This window comes from Chrysemys picta, chromosome 4, assembly GCF_011386835.1.
Source record: "Chrysemys picta bellii isolate R12L10 chromosome 4, ASM1138683v2, whole genome shotgun sequence".
NCBI lineage: Eukaryota > Metazoa > Chordata > Testudines > Emydidae > Chrysemys > Chrysemys picta.
Genome location: NC_088794.1, coordinates 119,003,579 through 119,020,279, shown reverse-complemented (window position 1 = coordinate 119,020,279; position 16,701 = coordinate 119,003,579).

Genomic DNA, 16,701 nt, shown 5'->3' with positions numbered 1-16,701 from the left:
CAGAAGCCTCAAGTGCCCCATTATGCAAAGCATTGTATAAACACAGTGAGAGACATCCCCTGCCTCAAGGAATTTACAATCTAAGGCCTTGCTCCCATGAGAATAACTGTATGGGTCCCACTGAAGTCTATAAGCTCTTCAAGGGAGATGCCAGTGTCCCTATTTTTGGAGTCATTACAGGATTGGAAACAAAATAGACAAGATAGGCAGAGTGGGAGAAAGGCAGTGTTAGCCTCATTTTACAGATGGAAAAGTGAGGGACGGCAGGATTAGCTGACTTGCCCCTGGTCACACAGGAAGTCTGTGTCAGAGCCAGGAATTAATCCCAGTGCACTGCCTTAATTTCAAGACCATCCTTGATCTCTGTTTAAATTAGAGTTGAGAGTTACTGATTTTTTTTTTTGGTGCAGCAGCCAAACAAATATAAAATTGAAGTAAAATTTAAAACAAAAAATGATTTTGAAATTTTTTCCAGTTGAAACAATTTGACAAATTTGACTCAAATTCATGAAATATTTTGGTCAACCTTGAGCTGTCTTTTTCAGTAAAAAAATTGCATCTGAAAAATTTCACCTAGCCCCAGTCCAAATCTAGGGTGACCAGATGTCCTGATTTTATAGGGACAGTTCCGATTTTGGGGTCTTTTTCTTATATAGGCTCCTATTACCCCCTGCCCCCGTCCCGATTTTTCACACTTGCTGTCTGGTCACGCTATCCAAATCACACATAACCTGGTGCAGATGGTTGTCTCTATCATGAATGATGTTGAAAATAGCCGAGAAACTTCTTCAGTGATTGACTAGTTTGGCCCATCCTCCAAGGTTTGGCACAAGCCTCTTGCCTGGTGTTTCCTCCTCAGAGAGGCTTCTCTTCACTCCTCACATAGTCTGGATCCTGGTTTCTTTATCTAGCACAGGGATCGGCAATCTTTGGCACGTGGCTCACCAGGGTAAGCACCCTAGCGGGCCGGGCTGGTTTGTTTACCTGCCATAGCCGCAGGTTCGGCTGATCACAGCACCCACGGGCAGCGGTTCGCTGCTCCAGGCCAATGGGGACTGCGGGAAGCGGCGCGGGCCGAGGGATGTGCTGGCCACCGCTTCCCATCGCCCCCATTGGCCTGGAGCAGCAAACCGCGGCCAATGGGAGCCGCGATAGGCCGAACCTGAAGACACAGCAGGTAAACAAACTGGCCCGGCCCACCAGGGTGCTTACCAAAGGTAAGCTGCGTGCCAAAGGTTGCCAATCCCTGATCTAGCACATGGTGATTCCTTACTGTGCCTGAGAAACAAGAGGTTCTGTCCCTTTGGAAAATTAATAATGCTACCACTGCTGGCAAGGAGTATAAAACCTAGTACACAAGAAACCATAAAATATGTGTACCAGGGCTCTCTCTTCTTGAACACTTCCATGTGGCTGGGTGCAGAATCACAGTTCTTTTCTCACCCCTGGTGCCCCCTGCAGGCTGTTGACTGACCTAGGCAGGTCATCAATACCTTGGCTCTCCAGCCAAGTCACAGAATCCCAATAAACCCCTTCCAGTGCATTAAAGGTCCAGCAAATAAATGTCTCTTTGCCCTCTGTAAGGTCTGCAGCCCAGCTCTGGATCCTTTAAATGCAACTTTTTGAGCTCCCAGATAAGCCCTGCCCATTGTAGGCTTTATACCATTTTATCTGTAGTATCAGGGGAACCTGAACCCACCCACTTCTCTGGGTTCCAACCCAGGGACCCTATAAACAGCAGCCACATACCACTCACCTGCTAGCTCTCTGGGCCTCTTCCAGTCTCTTTTTATCTCCAGCCCTATATCAGGGCCAACATCCTCAGATTCTTCTATCTCTCTGCAATCCCAGATCTGTAAGTTCAGCCAGCCATAAACTCTAGCTACTTGTCAGGCCCCTTGAAGCAGAGAGAAGGGGCACCCATCCTTACTTCTCTGAGCTCAGACAAGAACTGACCTTCTAAGGCTGGGCAGAAACTTTTACCTGGTCCAACAGACCCTGACTGGCTATTGCTAGCCCCTCTAGTCCTTAAAGGAATAGGTTTCTGTGGTTTCCAAAATGGCCACTCCAGAGAGTCCTCTCTAGGCAAGCTTGGAGGACCAACAATCTCTGCTCTTTGAGGCAAGGTGTAATAGGACGGAGTTGATCATGGGGCCCCAAGCAGGGAGCCTCCAAGGCCCAATACACCCCATCACAATACATCGATGCAAACCACAGCCAAGAAATTACATGCCCAAAATTAACAATGTGACCAAGGGGGACTTTGGATCAGGACTGCAAGATCTGGGCTGGAAAGGGTTGGGGTTAACTAATAAGTACTCAAGCATCAACAAACTGACTAATTCCCCACCTTCCAACACTCACAAGTCTTCCCAACCCCAGCTCCTTCCCTGGCACCTTCCCAGGCAGGTAGTACACTGAGGATGAGTCCAGACACAAGTACTGTGAACATTGGGTGGCTTAAACAAAGAAAACCCTAGTGATTCCCTTACACTGTCTTTACTCCTGGGTGATGGGGCAGGGTCCTCTCCTGGCTCATTGGTCTGGACTCCTGTGGAGGTCTTGGCGGGCTCTCAGTAGCCGGTGCTGGGTTGGATCTCTGCCACTCTGGATGTTGGTTTCTGCTGGGCAGGAACTGCCTGAGCCGTGCACTAGATCCCACAGCAGTTCAAAGATTCTCTTTCTGGGAAGTGGGAGTTAATCAGAGACTCCCTGAGCTGACCTGCTTCTCTCTCTGCTCCCAAACTCAAATCAAAGCTCAGAACTGAAACTAAAACTAGTTTATTTGTCTGTGAGTCGAGCTGTCCTCTCCTGAGGGGTTGAGCAGCCCTGGCTCATTACTGGCCCAGAAAACTACTTGTCCATATCAGCCCATGCAGAAACCTCTCTATTGGCCTCAGCTGGAGTTTCTAGTCCATTCTATCCCCACCTCCAAGCATGCTGGGGAATGGTGTCAAAGGGCTTTGGTAGCCATTATTGTCAAAGTACCTAGGGTAGGACTCCTTAGAGTCGCAGTCCAGAGTTCTAAAGAGCTGGCAAACTCCAAGTGGGGGTTACACTTGCATTATGCCTACCCGCCTGCAGCCTATCCCCCTTATCCCCCTCTCTCCTGCAGCATTAAAATTCAGCATATGATAAGAGAGGGTTCTGCCTTAGCAGAATTCTAAGTGATAGCAACTCCCAACATTCAAGAAACACTAAGTCCCTGCTTTCTTCATCTTCCCCAGGCTGCCCTTGCAAAGGTCAGCAGCTGTATAAGGAGTCCAGCCCCCAGAGTTTGAGAGAGTCCGTTTGGAAGGAATGACCCCTGGCTTTCAATCAGAAATCCTGCTGCTGGTGGTAGTGTGGAGTGAGAATAAAAGGAGGATGAATGACTGCTAGTGACATCCTGCACCATGTGCCATTCTACTGTTGAGACTCTATAGCCTTCCCAAAACTAAGCAACTGAATACTTTTCATTAGAGCTGGGCACAAAACACCCTCCACCCCCAACTTGAAAGTTAAAGGTGTTTGAACCTGATCAAAATTTTGCTAGTGACCCATTTTGGAAGCAAACACCTCTGCATGTGCGGAGGATACACATTCTGGCTTCCTGTCAGAATGTTGCAACTGGGAACATCTTCAGTTTTCAATTGTGCAAAGTCTGAAGATGCAGGGAAGGAGAAATGGTCCAATAGGGGACAGAAAGGACATAGCCATACTGGATACTTTAGACAAATGGAGTTCATCAGGGAGTCAATAAATTGCTTGAGCTTTTTCCATTAAATCCTGGTTGCAGAAAATTATTTGATCTAATTATCTTTGTGTGGACAGGTTTTAAGAAGTGGGTTAAAAATACCCAACCCTTTGTCTCCATAACTGCTTGCTCAGAAAATGGAGATAGAAAGGGCCTGATTCTCACTTAAACTAAAACCACTGCTCTGGCAATGTAAATGGGCCTTAAGTGGGATTAAGTTATCATGACTTCCATGTTAAGGCCCCTTTGCATTGAGAGAATGCTGCTAAAGTGATTTTAGTGTAAATTAGAATCAGGCTCTAAATTATCATTCAACTAGTTCCAAAAGTGAACCTGATGGGTATATCTGGCAGAATAGTAAAGAAAAAATAAAAGATTTTGAAGCTCTTTTTACAGCTGATTAAGGTCTCTGCTCCAACCATAACATTAGTAATAATAAAAAGAACAAGAATACTTGTGGCACTTTAGAGACTAACAAATTTATTAGAGCATAAGCTTTCGTGGGCTACAGCCCACTTCTTCGGATGCATAATTCATTAGTAATAATGAATCACTGAGTTTGGTTTGGAGTCACATTATTATTTAGCGAAGATTCAGAAAGCTGCTGGGTATCAGTGAAAACTTTCCCGAACCCCTGAAAATGGACAGATTTTAGCATTTATGTTCATTTATCCACAATTTTATATTAAAAGCACATTACACACTGATCTTGACATTGTCATTGATCTCACTGGGCTCAGGATCAAGTTCTATTTGATTGGGTTGGAAAGAAAGAAGAAAAAGCAACATTTTCTTTCACAGTCATCAAGAGTAGAAATTGTAATTAAAAATTTGAAAAATGTCAGCCAATTCTATTCATTATTTATACAATATTGTTTGCTACCCATTGGCCTGCTATTTGAAGTGGTTCAGACACTTAATCAAACTATACAAAAACTTAAAAGCATTCACAATAATCAGGACTGATTCACAATTTGCATGCTTCATTCAGAACAGATATTAGTCATAGCAATTTGAGGACAGCTTCAAGAGGGAAGATTGAGAGCACTCCATTCTAGAAAACCCTGCAGCTCAGTGATTAGGGTGCTCATGTGGGAGGTGGAAAACCTGGGTTCAATCCCTGTGCTCAATAAGGCAGAAGAGGAATTTGAATCTTGGTCTCCCACATCCTAGGTGAGTGCTCTAACTGGACTATTGGGGAGGCACCACCTTCTGCTTCTCTTTTGTGGGTGGTAGGCATGCTCTGAGCACACCTACCAGATCAGGCCCTATAGGCAAGAGAGATGGGGGATGTGACGAGTTGGATCACAAAAGCTTGAGAGCTGCCAACTGTTGTGCCAAGACTACCTCTGCTCCTGCTTTCCCTTCCAGCTCGGGACCCCAGCACCCTGTCTTGCTGAGCCAGACACTCCTGTCTGCGCCAACAAAGACCCAGGGTCTGAATTACTTGCCCCAAAGCTGAAGGTTTACCTGAAAGCAGCTCACAGAAGTGTGCTTGTCTTTAGCACTAAGATGCCCAACTCCTAATGGGGTCTAAACCAAAATACATCTGTTTTACCCTGTATAAAGCTTATACAGGGTAAACTCATACATTGTTCGCCCCCTATCACACTGATAGAGAGATATGCACAGTTGTTTGCTCCCCCAGGTATTAATACATACTCTGAGTTAATTGATAAGTAAAAAGTGATTTTATTAAATACAGACAGTAGGATTTAAGTGGTTCCAAGTAGTAACAGACAGAACAAAGTAAGTCACCAAGCAAAATAAAATAAAATGCGTAACTCTATGTCTAATCAAACTGAATACAGATAATCTCACCCTCAGAGATGCTTCAATAAGTTTTTTTTTCTCAGACTGGACACCTTCCAGGCCTGGGCACAATTCTTTCCCCTGGTACAGCTCTTGTTCCAGCTCAGGTGGTAGTTAGGGGATTCTTCATGATGGCTCCTCTCCTCCCTTTGTTTTGTTCCACCCCTTTATATATCTTTTGCATAAGGTGTGAATCCTTTGTCCCTCTCTGGGTTCCCACCCCCTCCTTCTCATTGGAAAGACACCAGGTTAAAGATGGATTCCAGTTCAGGTGACACGATCACATGTCACTGCAAGACTTCATTGCCCACTTGCCAGCACACAGGTATACAGGAAGACTTACAGGTAAAACAGCCATCTGCAGTCAATTGTCTTGGTTAATGGGAATCATCAAGATTCCAAACCACCATTAACGGCCCACACTTTGCATAATTACAAAAGGCCCTCAGAGTTATATTTCATATTTCTAGTTTCAGATACAAGAGTGGTACATTTATACAAATAGGATGATCACACTCAATAGATTATATGCTTTGTAATGATACCTTACAAGAGACCTTTTGCATGAAGCATATTCCAGTTACATTATATTCACTCATTAGCATATTTTTATAAAACCATATAGACCGCAATGTCACAGGGGACACCTAGTTTGTGCATCCTGCCAGCGGTGTAGATGTGAGCTGACCACCAAGCAGCTTGGGTAGCTTTGTGGATGCCCACCCACAAAAACTTCAGCACCTATGGGATTTTAGGCACCTATAGTATAAGGCAGCAGCTGGGTGGTGGTTTTATGAATGCCAGTGACACTTATATCCCTAAAGGGGCATCCAGGTGCCTAACTTCTCCTTGTGAATCTAGACCTAAGTAGCACATATCTCTGTAAGTGGTCACATTAAAGTCAGTAGGATTGCTCATGGAATATGATACTATCCAATGTGAGTAAGGGTGACAGAATCTATCCCTGAGAAAGGGCATTGAGGGAGGGGGAAGAGAAGGGAAGCATTGCTGTTAAAAATAGTTCAATATGTATAACTCAGTACCTTGTTAACGTGATCCAGTTGCCTGTAAATCTAGGCTGGCTCTAAAAATTCACTCACCAGATTAAACTAACTAACAAAAGTGCATAAGCAATTAAATGAGTTGTGTGTAACGCCAGCTGGAATTCATTGCTGTCGTTATATCCCATTGGCACTGTGACCTTGACTCCTTCACTGATTTCTCCTCATAATTAATTCAGGAATTAACTGTGTCTGTTTTGTAGTCCACAAGAGGGTAAGTAATAGCAAGAAAACCCCGCTTCACTGGTATGTAGCATTAGGAGCACTGTGTCCAGAAATGCCAAATGTATGATTATTTCTATGGTACAATTCTCCTGTGCGTATTTAGATACCCTGCTGGCCTTTGCAGCTGCACCTTCTTAACGATACCAATGTTAGTTAATAAGGAGATATGTTTCTAGGTTGCCAATGGAAACTGCAATTACCTAATCAATCCATATTCTGTGGTTATCTTTAGGATACAGCCCCATCATATCTGGTTCCTCCAGAGAGAAGGAAGGAAGAGATAATGTGATAGTCAGCTCGACGCACCTCCTCACTTAAAGGCTTGGCAAAGACAGCAAAGTAATTTAGTTGGAGTCCAGAGTTTGCTGCCTTCACTTAGCTTTGGGTACTCTTGAAACCTTCTCAGTCTGAATCTCTCAGAATAAGGAGCTGTCCACCGGTGCTGACTTTTTCTTTCCAGGTGGGTGCTATACCCCGGCTTTGCCCCAAGGCCCTGTCCCCACTCTCCCCCTTTCCTCAAGGCTACACTTTTACTCTGCCTCTTCCTGTCCCTGCTCCACCCCTGCCCCACCCCAGCACCCTGTCCTCACTCCACCTCTTCCAACCCCTGCTCCGCCCCTCCCCCCCCCCCACGCCTCCTGCCTGCTGCTGAACAGCTGATCGGCGGGTGCTGAGCACCCATTATTTTTTTCCATAGGTGTTCCAGCCCTGGAGCACCCACAAAGTTGGCACCTATGCACAGGCCTGTCAGCTCTTTCTAGTTGACTCTCGTTAATTTAGTCCTGCTGATTTGGCTGAACTGGTTTGGCAATTCGGGCACCAGTCAATTTGGCAGATAAATAGATTTTCCCAGGTAAGCTGAGGCATTTCTTGCCAGACCATTATCTATGCCTTAATGGTACTGCATAATATATAGGTAGGGCCCTACCAAATTCAGGGCTGTGAAAAAACATGTCACGGACCATGAAATCTGGTCTCCTCCATAAAATCTGGCTATTGGGGGGGTGGTATTGCCACCCTTATTCTGTGCTGTCTTCAGAGCTGGGCAGCCAGAGAGCAGCAGGTACTGGCCAGATGCCCCACTCTAAAGTTAGCACCGCTGCCAGCAGCAGTGCAGAAGTGAGGGTGGCATGGTATGGGCAGCGGGGTCTCCACTTTTTGGGATGGCAGTGCCAGCTTTATGGGTGGGTGACATGAGCAACTACCCAAGGCATCGTGGTCAGGGGGGCACTATATTCACCCACACACACAGGCAGGGCCGTTTTAGCCCCCGAGCACTGGCCCAGATCCGGGGAGGGACAGGGCAGGGTTTCGGGTGCCCACCGTGCTCTGGGCTCCAACTGCTGGAGAGGAACAGGACTTCCTCTTCTCTTGCATGAGCCACTCCCAGGGGCCACCTCCAGGAACCTCTCCCAGCTTCAAGAAGTTCCGCAGTTGCTGACTGGAAGCCCAGCTCTGAAGGCATTGCCCTTGTGCACATGCATTCAGTCCCTTGTGCACATGCATTAGGATAGTCTTTAATGACATGTTCATGCTATTATTTCCACCTACCCCATCTCATTCGGTACACAAGACGGACGATGCTCACCTAATGAACTGCTATTCAATATTTTGTCTTCCCCTTGTTGTTCAATGTGTAGCACCAGGCCTTATTTACTGAACATGCTCTGAAAACAGAATTATTAATTTCCTCGTGGGCTTTTTGATGGTGCTCATCACTATATTGTGAGTATTTCACAAATATTAATACATTTATTTTGACGACCCCCCCCCCGTGAGATGATGAAGTGGTAGTATCCCCATTTTACAGATGGGAAATTAAAGCACAGAGAGATTAAGGTCAAAAGTATCCACTAATTTTGGGTTCCCAATTTGAGACACCTGGAACCTGTTTTTTCAGAATGCTTAGCACTTTATATGTTCAAAGCACAGCCCCCATAGACTTCAGCTGCATTTGTGAGTGCTCATCACATCTGCAGATCAGACCCCAGGATCTCAAGTGGGGCACCCAGAAAATGAGGAACACACAATTAGTGCGACCTATGAAAAGTTTGATTTACTTAGCATCCCATAGGAATGCGGTGAAAACAGGCAGACATAAAATCCAATTCTCCAGGGCATGAGAACCATCTTTTCCCTTCCTGCAGTCCCTTGCCTCATTCACCACACACTTTCCAACTTCTGCAACAAGTGAGGCTGGGATCCGACAGACTACAGTCTCCTTCACCACAATCCTGATTCAATTCCAGAGTAGGTCCATCCTCTGCACTGAATGGAGCAGGAATCCCACTGAAAAAAATAGTACGTAATCATGTAATTAAAGGCTGTCTCTTTATGCATATGCACTAGGAGGGTTGAATTAAGGTTGCAAAGGCAACCTTAATTCTGGCATTTTCTAACTCTTGAGTGATTGACCTTGCAACCTTAATAATGTTTTTTTTTTTATGTAGTGTTCTGTTGTTTGTTTGTTTGTATTTTCCTAGGATTTTAAAAAAGCAAACTGAAAAACAAGACATTCCATCACATGGCATCAGATTGACACTCACATGAGACATTATCTGAATTGGAATGTTTAGCTCTACCACACAGATCTCTGCCACTTGAACTAATGGAGTAACTGATAGCAGTCATGATCATCCTCTGTGTGGACCAACACTAGAGTCGGATGGGTCACTTTGTCAGAAGGTTTCACATTCGCTGACAGCAGTGGAATTGTGAGACTCAAGAATCTTGGATTCCCTTACAGGTTCTGGAGGGAAATGTGTTCTAGGGATCACAAATTCTTCTGCTTATTCCTCCCAAGAACAACCCCTTCTGCCTTATCTTCTCCAATCTGTCCGAGACCTGTTTTTTCCTCATCCCTGGCTCCTTGTCCCAGTCCCATTCTCCTCAGCTTTATCATCCTGGTCTCCTTGCCCTACAAATCCTAGTCTCACCTCTCCAGACTCCCCATCCCTCTCCCAATCTTGAAAGTCCCAGTTCCTCCCTCTCAGCTCCTCATATTGCCTCTCTTTCACATTTCTTGCCCTTGCCTTCTAGGGCCTCCATTAGGCAGCCCTTGTTTACATCTATGACCTACTCCCCTTCAATAGTCACCCCATGCTCTTTCTGCTCTGCTAATGATTGCAGACTTGATACATTTTATGTCTCCTCTAATAGACTCCTCCTCTGTGCCTTCTTTCATGTTGCCCTCAGACATAAAATGCCCTGCCCAAACCCCTTCTTCAAAGTAGCTCCATTGCCTCAATCAAGTCTCTCACTTTTCCCATCTTGCTTGCTAAAAAAATGAGGAGGAAAGGGAAACAATTAATTTTCTATAATCATCAAGATATGAGCATGTATTACAGTATGATCATCCCTCATCCCTCTTTTTGTGTTTTTGACCTTCACTTTTTGTCCAGTGCTGAATTCATACTGTACGTTCTAAGGGGCAGAGCCTACTTAACTTTTGTTAGCTGCCTACCACACTGTTGGATGCTCAAATAACAGTGATGGTGCCGATGATAACAATAAAAATAGCTGTTTGGTAGTGTTTAGGAAGTTTGGCAAGGTTTTCTCTTACATTTCAGAGAAGAACAACTTAAGGTCAGATCCCATATTGTAAACAGATCTCAGAAGGGCGCAGAGAGGAAAATCAGCTGTTCTGTGCTTGATCCTTGTCAGCTGCTGTGAAATGAGCACCTAAAGCCTTTACAAAGAAGGCAGTTAAATAAATCTTGGTATTGTGTTAAAGCAGAAATCTTTTCCCTTTGAAACTCTGTGATTGCCAAGCAGTGGGGTCAGGAGAAATGTAACACTAGAAATTCTAAAAAATCCCTTTCTAAAGCCAGGAAATGCCATCATCCTCTTTGTGAATGCAGCCTTAGGTGAAGTGCTATTTTAGTTTTTGGATTATATTGTGGAAAAAAATGGATCTGCTTTCCAAACCACTCTACACTCAGGTAGGACTAGATATAATTTTGATTTCAAGTGATGCCAGGCTTATAATGCTAACAGCATGGGACTTAGAATTGCTCAAAAGTGTAAATAAGGGGAGGGGAGGAGGATATGTATGTCAAAGTGTGAGGGGGTGGGAGGCAGGTTCTCACAAGTCATGCAAATCAGTTTTATGTTTGTAAGAGTTGTCCTCCCTTGCCGGTTTCTTTATCAGGAGATCCTCCCCTATTCCCAAAAGAGTTATTTTTCTTTAAAATCCTTTAGTCCTGAAATACCAATTTTAGGTCAATTACAGCTGCACATTTAGGCTTTGAAAAATTCAAGACCAATACAAAATATGTTTAGATTACTAGTTACATTAGATTCCGGTCTATAAAATGTAATGTTCCCCTGCCGTGTTTGCAACGTAAAAGCATCACAGTTTGGCGCTAATGCCCAGAACCAGAAAGAAAAACTCACTGGAAACTAAACTGAAACTGACTAGTCCTTATCATTGTTCAAGCTGAATGAAATGGAAAAGGTACTTAATAAACATTAATGGTAAGAAGTATCTGATTTTAAAAATGTTTCCATTTTGATAAATGTAGGCTGTTATCAATAACACAAAAAAGACTGTTGCTCTTTTTTTAATGTATGGTTTTTAATGTGAGAGTATTTCTTTGAGAAAATATGTTTAAAAGGATTACACGTTCTAAAGGGCATGTGCAAATTGAAGCAATGCCCTTTTTCTTTGAATGTGAGGTAATTTAAAACAACAATACTTTGCTCTTCCATAGCATTTTTCATCAAAGCTCTTTACAAGTATTAATTCAGTTTTATAGGACACATGTAAGGACTGTAGTTTAGAACATTAGCCCCATTTTACAAGTGGGGAAACTGAGGAGGGGGGGGATTAAGACACTTGTCTAAGCTTTTCAACTTGCTCATGGTAAAACCTGGAGCAGAGGCAAAATGTCTGGCTCCCATTTCCCTGCTCTGCTCACTAGACAATGCTTCCAAGTGGAACCTCTTCCACAGTGCAAAGGCATTTGGGCTTCAAGAAAATTGACTCTGGCATTCTGTTTGTAAAATAAAATTTTAATATGAAGAAAACAAGAAGACTGTTTACACCACTAATATAGGCACTGTACTTAGTGGGCTGTGTTATTCCTTGACAGCTCACAGCTTACACACCTTCAAACCACCTCCGGGCTTTTAGTTATGATTGTGTTCCCTTCTCACACTCTGTAAAGACTCTGCAGAAGAAAATCTTGCCAGTTTACAGGAAGCTGCCATCCTTGCTGCCCCTGCTGCACGCCGCTCAGATGTGCTCTTTGCATTTACAATGTTAAAATAAGAGCAGTTTGGCTGCAATAAAAGAGTCAGCATTCAATCCATTCCACATTGTGTTCTATTGGAGCTGGTATCGCCAATGGCCTTGTGAAAGTCACATGTGAAGTTATATAAGAGTTGATATTGGAAGGCCAGTGTTTTAGCAGTTTGTTGTGGAACATAGGAACTACCTTGCCAGATCAGTCCATCAAGTCCAACATCCTGTGTCTGATATTGGCCAATTCTAGATGGTACAACATAGTATCATCTTCAAAGCAAGGTTTACCCAAACTCAAATGAACAGTAGATTAATTTATCCATAGAGGAAGTATCACACCAAATAAGCACCCAGTTAATGGGCAGTGCCATTTATCAGGGGACAACTAAGTTCAACAGATTTAAAAATTTTATTAAAATGATCTTAAGAAAAAAGTGTACAGAGTTTGAGCATAGAAGTTTCTCGTTATCAGGGAATAACGTACAGATTATCGAGGGTGCAAAGTTTGGTTTAAGATCGGGTGGCATAAGGAATACACAATCTGCAATATCCCCGATGGGGGGTAAAAGGTTGATGGGTCAAAGTACAGGCATTGAGATATGAGGGTATGAAGTTCATAGAGTAGCTATGTTCGGGTATGGAGTATAATGAGTGGATATGATGATGAGGATGGATTGACCCTCATTTGGTGAGATTTAATGTTCAGGGAGTTTATGGTTCCAGTTCATATGATCCAACGGAGAAGGTCACTTGGTCCCTTTCTCGTAGTAGGAGAACTATGTCACTCTGGCTCACGCCTCCTGGTACTGTCGGTGGCCGGTGATGTGCTCGATGTAGATGTCCCTGGACCATCGGATGGCGTCTGAGACCATGAGGCGCCGCATGAGCCGTGCGTAGCGTCGACCGATCCCGCAGGTCCGCAGCACATGCTTGTTGCAGGGGTCCCAGGCGCCCAGGGCTCCGACAATCAGGGCGTCCATCTGCACTGATTGTCGGAGCCCTGGGCGCCTGGGACCCCTGCAACGAGCGTGTGCTGCGGACCTGCGGGATCGGTCGATGCTACGCACGGCTCATGCGGTGCCTCATGGTCTCAGACGCCATCCGATGGTCCAGGGACATCTACATCGAGCACATCACTGGCCACCAGCAGTACCAGGAGGCGTGAGCCAGAGTGACATCGTTCTCCCACTACACAAAAAGGACCACCCAGTTAATGGGCAGTGCCATTTATCAGGGGACAACTAAGTTCAATCTATTGTACAGGTAGTGTTTCAAAGTTAGCCACCTAATAAGCCATGTTTAGGGTAAATTCCTGATTTGTACTCCCAGCCTGAGTATTTGTGCACATAAATTAGATACTTGTGCACCTATCTGGCCCTAGGTATCACAGATTAATAAAAACCTCATAGCAGGAGGAAGTAGTAACTGGGCCAAATCTTGAAGACCATGTTCACTTTTTACTCAGTCCTCAAAAAATCTCTCACTGAAGTCACTGGAGATTTGTGTAAGCACAGGCTGAATAAAACCTGAGTATTTGGCCCATGAAGATTTCCTTGCTATCATCTCTTTATGTTTTCTCCATTTGTTGGCTGCAGGAGGTCAGAGCCAGGAAGGGATCTCATGAGGCTTTGGGTTTAAACCTATCCATTTCAGGAAGGGGGTTTTAAGAGCAAGTGTCTTTTCTGACTAGAGCCAAGCTTCAAAGGCTTCAAATCTCAGCCCTGAGGAGGAAAGAAACTTGTTTCCTTGAGAAGTATCAACAGATAATAAAAGAGAAGGGCAGATAACAGTCACGGAGTTGTTTGGGATTCTCCAACTGGGATGTGAAAAATAACTTTAAAATGTCAAATGAGCTTTCCTGGGCCTGATCCTGAAAGCTGCTGAGAGTCCTCAGCTCCCATTGATTTCTCAAGACAAAAAATAGGAATCAGATGGGACTATGCAGTTACAGTCAGAAGGAGGTGGGAAGGAAGAGAGTAGGATGTAGGTTGACAGGATATTGACCAGAGCAGACTACAAGGCGAAAAGAGAGTTTTTAAGAAACCATGGCCAACTAGGGGAAAAGATATTCAGTGGTTTCTTCTCCCTCATTGCTAAGGTATCTCTGTATGCCCATAACCAGAAGTGTAATTGGCTCCTCAGTACTGGCCCAACCAGTACTCATGAGGTCTCAATTAATTGCCATGAAGCTTATCATGATGTCATCAGCACAAGCCCATGGTATCTTTCAATGGATCAGTCCAAAGGAAAAGGGCACACCGATTAGCTCTTATTAATACAGCATCAGAAATGTGCTAATGGCTTTATAGACAAATGAGACAATGGCCATCTTCCAAGGAGCTGAGCCCTTCAGTGAAACCTGCTCTTCAGTCATAGAGTGACAATGATTTATTGGCTAATAGCCAAGCAGGATGTGTCTGACTGATACTGTCCCCAGTCACTGTTCATGAAAGGAAAATCTAACAACAGGCTATTAAAAATAAAGCTGGAAGGAACAGGATGCAAATGCTGAAGCCAGGGGCATAGATGGGCTTTTTAGAGAGTTCGTCTGTGCCACTACCATCTCTGGGAAAGAATCTATCAAACCTCATTGAACTATTTAAAGTACAGTGTCCAAATGGGTGCCACCACTTGGTGGATTGACATACAACCACAAGTCTGAGGGCTGCACCTATATTGAATCACATTGACGTATTATGTTAACAAAAAGAAATAGTTGCACAGTGAAATGTGGGGTAAATCACTCAGACCCAGGACTATAACTCGTTTGTGCTGGAGTGCTTATTTTATGTAAATCATGTGTTATACGCCATACAAAAATAGAATGTCATTTGAAAACATCAAATATATTAGCTCATGAATAAGCTCCTCTATTGTTGTGGGAAGTCACTGAGAGATTGGTGATTGGTCTCTGTCTAGACCACCTCTGCTACTTCTGTCTCTCTGAGTACCCAAAGTGAAGCTTTTATAATTGCAATCAGAGTCCACTCAGCCCAGATGTGAACTAATGCACCTACTATTTCACTCCAATTAGGCCCTTTATAAAAGTTGATCCAGCTGTTCACTTAGTTTCTCTAGCTCATAGCTGGTTATTCTGCTACATGCTATCCCTCCCCTAACATTTGACTAGACATATTTTTTTTTCCATATAATAAATAGAAATTGTTTGTTGCTTGAGTTCACCTGCATTAACTGGCTGGAGTTGATCAGCTTTGCTTATCTGGGAGTTTCAGGAATGGAGTAGCTATGGGTTACACTTTGTGACCTTAGAAGGCATTTTTAGCTCTTAGGACACACTTTGCATTCCCCTAGTTTATTGGTTTCTTTTAGTACTGTATCAATTTTAGCTCATCAGATTTGGAGCTGGAGGTTAGGATCAGTTCTATTTCCTGGGCTGTATGCATGTGAATAACTAGCTGCCCCTGGGGTCTGTTTATATACATGGCCATGCCTCATTGTTATACAATAGTGACAGAGAAATCGGGCTAGTGTGCTCTATATCTTGCTTAGTATTTGTGAAATAGGGGTTAGCAAGACCTCCCAAACATAATTTCAGCTGTGGCATTAGAGCCAGAGAGGAGCTGCTTTTTATCTATAATTAGAGCCCAGCTTTGTACACTGGGAAGCTTGTACAAACTGGAGTTTGGCTGGAACAAATTGCATCTCTGTCAACATAACTAGGAGCTCAGCACTTTTCTGATTATTAATGTGCCTTAGAAATCTGCTGGGGCTGGTTACACAGCACCAATGAAATATTGTTGACCTACTCAGCTCTCTGTTGCTTGGGAGGCTGGACATCCTTTCAGCTCTGGAGCCATCCAGTTTTCAGCATGTGGTGAAAGCAAAACAAATGTGCATACAGCCACTTCCACATGACAAGCCTATTCCCTGCTAATGATTCCATTCCCATCTGATGCTCAAATACCATCAAGCTGTGGATCTGCTAAAAGCAGGAACACTTAGCTTTGCAAGGTTTGTTAAACTTCAGTTTTACTACAGAATGAGACTTTTCTTGCCAGGAGTGGGTATTTTTAAAATCATGGTGAAGTTTTTCTTATTTTTTTATTTTATTCCTTTTTTAATAGATGATTCTACAGTTGCCTCTAGCCCCCTCACATTACTTTCTCCACTGCTCAAAAGTCTTGGCTCTGGGACCTTCCTCTTTAAGCACAGAAGGAAGATTCCAGCACAGAACTCAGAGGCCTCACAGAATTTTTTTCCCTTCTGCCAATTTATTCGAGGTTTGTTTGAAGGCAACAGGGCTGCACTGGTATGAGTTTGGCTCTTTACTTCCCTTTTTAGTCCTGCACTGGAGCTGGCTAAATCCTGCACAGTTTTTGCATTTGTTTCTTGAATGGCTGTTTTATTCAGCCATGTACATATCCTTTGAATTCCTCTATTCATGAACATTTGAATTCATGAGATTTAGGGAGCATGCATTTTGGGGGTGGCTGATCTTTGGAAGAGCACCATATGCTAGTTAAAAAGGGTTCATACATAAAATATCAATGCATAATACTCAGATTGTGAGCTCTTTGGCAGGAACTGGTTTTTGTTCTGTGTTTGTACAGCACCTAGCACAATGGAGCCCTGATTGGTGCTCTTCGGGGTTACCAGAAAAC